The 4,303-nt window shown below is 44.4% G+C and overlaps 1 pseudogene; it reads right to left on the bottom strand.

Annotated features, from left to right (window-relative positions):
- Positions 1-1,403: 1,403 nt before the first annotated feature.
- On the bottom strand, positions 1,404-2,844 carry LOC121034156 (55 kDa erythrocyte membrane protein-like; annotated as a pseudogene).
- Positions 2,845-4,303: the final 1,459 nt, after the last annotated feature.

Genomic DNA, 4,303 nt, shown 5'->3' with positions numbered 1-4,303 from the left:
AAATAATAATAAAACACTTTAGCGTTGGGAACAGGTAACATTAATTTTACATAATCTGGATTCAAGAGTTATTTATAAACTAGTGAGTTTTGCATTGCTGTGTGTGATTCATGGATAAAATTTTGGAATGGAAGTTAGAAGGGCTCTGTGTCTGTATGTTTATGCAGGTCTATGGATGTATGTATTTTTTAAGTTTATTTATTTATTAATTTTGAGAGAGAGAGAGAGAGCGAGCATTCACACAAGCAGGGGGAGGGGCAGAGAAAGGGAGAGTGAGAATCCAAAGTAGGCTCCGTGCTGTCAGCGCAGAGCCTGAGGTGGGATTTGATCCCATGAACCGTGAGATCATGGCCTGAGCAGAGATCAAGAACCAGACACTTAACAAACTGAGCCACCCACGTGCCCCTGTATGTTATGTACTTGTAACTCTACCTCTGGATGGTATTGCCAAAATTTGTAAAAAAGATCTACTTAATTGGTTTAAAATAAGTGCATATATGTTAAGTATTCCTAAAACTCTCAGAAATGTAGAAAGTAACCCAAATGCTTTTCCAGTTCAACTAGTTTAAGTTTGTTGGCTTAATTAAGATAGGCATGTCTTCAAATTATCAGCATTAGAATTAATTCAAGCATACAACTTTTATTCTACCTGGGTTTACTAGTCAAATGAATTCATGTTACCTCTGTTACAAAATTTGTCAGCAAGAAAAATAACTTAAGTTGATGGCTAGCTCTTTAATGCCTCATGAAATTTTCATGAGTAATCTAAACATAATTGTTAAGAACAAGTGAATCAAATAGGTGTAAATGGATACACAAAGTTGGAGATAAAGAGGATTCTTGTATAACGAGTTGGCTAAAAGTGGATGAATTTGTGATAGAATTTTTTAAAAAAGTAATCTTTTTGTGTGTTTTTTTTCCTGGCATTTTAACACAACATTTTTATTGCTTTTGAGGGTTTCCCTAGAGCGGACATCCTTCTATTGCGCAGCTGTTTCATTTTGGCATTTTAAAAGTTGAGGCTGAGGTTACAAATGCTTCCAAGAACAATTAAATGCCCAGGGTAATTAAAGGTGAAGGCGCACAGGCTTTAAAGAACAAGGTTCGTAGCTTTTCCTCTCTGTGCGCACCATCCTTGGTTAGCAGGTGAGTTTTGACAGTACTTTCCGCCTCAGATTTCCAGAGAGCCTTCTGAAGCCCTGATCACTGGGGCTCCATCTAGCAGGAAAGTCAGAGCCCAGTCAGGAGCCTGCACCAGCCTGACGCCCACCGGCGGCGGAAATAGGAGAGGAGCAGAGTGCGGGAAGCTGACAAAACTAGGGGAGCCTTCCTGTTGGTCTGAAAGCAAGGAGATTGCAGTTCACACAGCTACAGAAGGGCGGATGGTAGTTCCCTCCTTCTGCAAGCTTAGTAAACCCAGGAGACGGGCACCCACTGTGGAGAACTGCATGCCTGCTCCAAGGCTTCTTGCAATTTCTTCAGGGTTTCATCGACGCCGTTGTTGACCAGCGAGAGGTCAAAATAGTATGCATAGTGGCTGCGGATGGCCTTGGAGTCTTTCTGCAGCTGCTGCAGGGCCTCTGTCTGTGCCCCCTGGTCGGAGGGTGCGATGAACACAATGAACGATGACAGTTCTGCTGTGCAGACAATCTTCAGGGTCTGGGGCTCAATGTCCAGGATGGCAATCCTGTCCTGCTTATGAATCTGGTGCAGGGTTTCAAATGTGGTGCCAAACACGTTGCCCTGGTAGCTGCCAAACTCCAGGAATTCGTTGGCAGAGATGCCCCTCGTCATCTCTTCGGTGGAGACAAAGTGGTATTTTCCCCATCTTCCCCACTCTTCCTGGGCGGCCGTGTGGTACACGGGGTGGGGTACGCAAACTTGTCCAGGTTCTGGCTGAGTAGGGCACTCTTAATGTGGCAGCGGCCCACCCCGCTGGCTCCTATAAGCACCAGGGTCTTCCACATGAACGCCGGGAGCCGAACAACTTCCTCGTAGGAAACGACCTCCAACTGGTCAAAAATCGAGCTGTGCTTGGCCAGGTACTGGTCTTTGTACTTCTTCCCGAAGGGACTGCAGCTTGGGGCTTCGCTCACAGCAGACTGAGCCACGCTTGCCACTCGCCATTCCTGCAGCTCAGGAGAAAGGATCAATCCAGCTGACTCCTTGGAGGAAGGAAGCTTCCACCTGCCCTTGCCACCAGTTACTGTCGTCTTTGCTGAGTATCTTGATGATGTCCCCGGTAACAAACTTCAGCCCCGCCTCCTTGCAGGGGATCAGGTGGTCCTTTTTGGGGTCATAGTCAAACTTGGCTCTCATGACCATCTGTAGTGCAGGAAGATGATTCTGCTGGTTGGGAATTACTTTTAATGAGATGGTTCCTTTGGTTTCTTTCATCGCCTTCTGCAGCCGCTCTACTGAGTGATTAGTTGCGTTTGTGCCATTGATTTCTAGGCTCTCATCCCCAACGTGAAGGGAGCCTTGTCTGTGAATCATGGCCACGGTACAGGACTGCTTGTCGTTCAGCTTCAGGATGATTCCCATGGGTGACCGTCTCGAACTGGATGAGTCCCACCTTCTGTACGTCCTGCCCCTTGGCCTGGGCAAGGCTTCCTGGGGCAGCCCAGCCGTTGGTGTACATGCCCTCGGTCACAGCGTTCGCCTGGTGTGAGCAGCCTCGGGCTGGCTGTGCTTATGCAGCAAGTGCTCCAAGTAGAGGTCAGAGACAGCGGTGCGCATGCCGCACCCCACCCTCATCCTCGCTCCCCTAGAGCGTAATCTTCCCGGGGCCTGGAGGCGGGGCCTTGAGCCGCAAGGCGGGCAGAACCGGAAGTGCCAGGGGAAGCCTGCAGGGCCCCAGAGGCGGCGGGGGCGGCGCGGCCCCATCACTTCCCCACCCGCGGCGCGCTGGAAGGGCCAAAAGGTAATCTTTAATATCAGTTGTGTATTTATATAAAACTACAGCTTAATTTGCTTCAACTGCAAATGAGGATAAATTTTCTTAGATTATGGATCACTGCTGCTACCAGGTTATGAAAGTGTTGTTTTGTTTCTTTCAAGTACTCTGCCTTGAAAACAAAAATTGTGGGTTTTTTTTTTTTTTTTACTTTTTGTTATATTTTTAATGTTTTTTTTTTAAAGTTTATGTATTTATTTTGAGAGAGAGAGGAACGCAAGCAAGGGAAGGGAAGAGAGAGAGGGGGAGAGAGAGAATTCCAAGTAGGCTCTGCACTGCCAGCTCAGAGCCCAACAGGGGGCTCAAACTCACCAACCGTGAGGTCGTGACCTGAGCCAAAATCAAGAGCAGGAGGTTTAACTAAATGAGCCACCCAGGTGCCCCAAAGATTGTGTTTCATCAATGATATCCCCTGCCTCATGCTGTTTGTATCAGGTCTTTGATTACTTTAGAGAACTGAATCTTCTCAATAGTAAAGGAGCAACGTTTTTTTTCCACAGCTATGAAACCTTTTGTATTTGCTTTAAAAATCTTTTATTGCCATTTCAGTGAAATAGAGAATTACATGTTGTTTCATGAAGATGTATGATTCTATCAAGTCAATTTTCTGAAAAATTTCCCCCAAATCAAATTCCAAATGAAATATTTTTGTCTTTTTTTGTGATTTGTTCATCTTGTTGTCAAGTTGAAAGCATGGTTGGTTTATCTCTAAAGATTCTCATTTCCTAATTAATGTATTTATGGTAAAATGTCTATCTTCTAAATCCTGTTTTGGCCTCATCCTTCCTATTTCTGTATATGGTGCTATCATCCATTCAGTAAAGAATCAGCCATTCCCAGAGAGATGACCAGCATGGCTGGCGTAAATGTACTTAGCTGGAGTATTAGTTTTCAATTCCTCTTTATACATACTTTCACTTCTTAATTGCCTTTTTTAAGAAAATACTTTCCAGGTAGATGGTGTTTGGCTGTCCTTTTTCTGTTAATAAACCTTATTTTTCACTTTTTGTTTTGAATTTATGAAATTTTGTAAATACTTTAGGGGCTTACAACAGCGATGCACTCTTTGTTGACTCTGTCTTCTAGCTTAGAAGTTCAGCCATCAGCTGTGTTGGTTCTGTGATTTTAGCCCATCTGTTTCTTGCCTCTGCAATGGGGCTTTTATTTTTGGAGTCTAATTGTTCTTTTCAAAAATGAAGCCCGTTCATTTCTACGAATGCAGTATCCTCAAAAATTTCTTTAAGGGCATTAATTACACCTCGCTCTCTTCTGGTTCCTAAATTAAGAACTTGGAACTCAGTTATTTGATTTTTTGGTGTACGAATTGGAAGTTCTGACTGACAAATT

Source organism: Herpailurus yagouaroundi, unplaced genomic scaffold (assembly GCF_014898765.1).
Source record: "Herpailurus yagouaroundi ecotype Mexico unplaced genomic scaffold, PumYag 159, whole genome shotgun sequence".
NCBI lineage: Eukaryota > Metazoa > Chordata > Mammalia > Carnivora > Felidae > Herpailurus > Herpailurus yagouaroundi.
The sequence above is the reverse complement of the archived record's forward strand: the minus strand, read 5'-3'. Positions and strand labels throughout refer to the sequence as shown.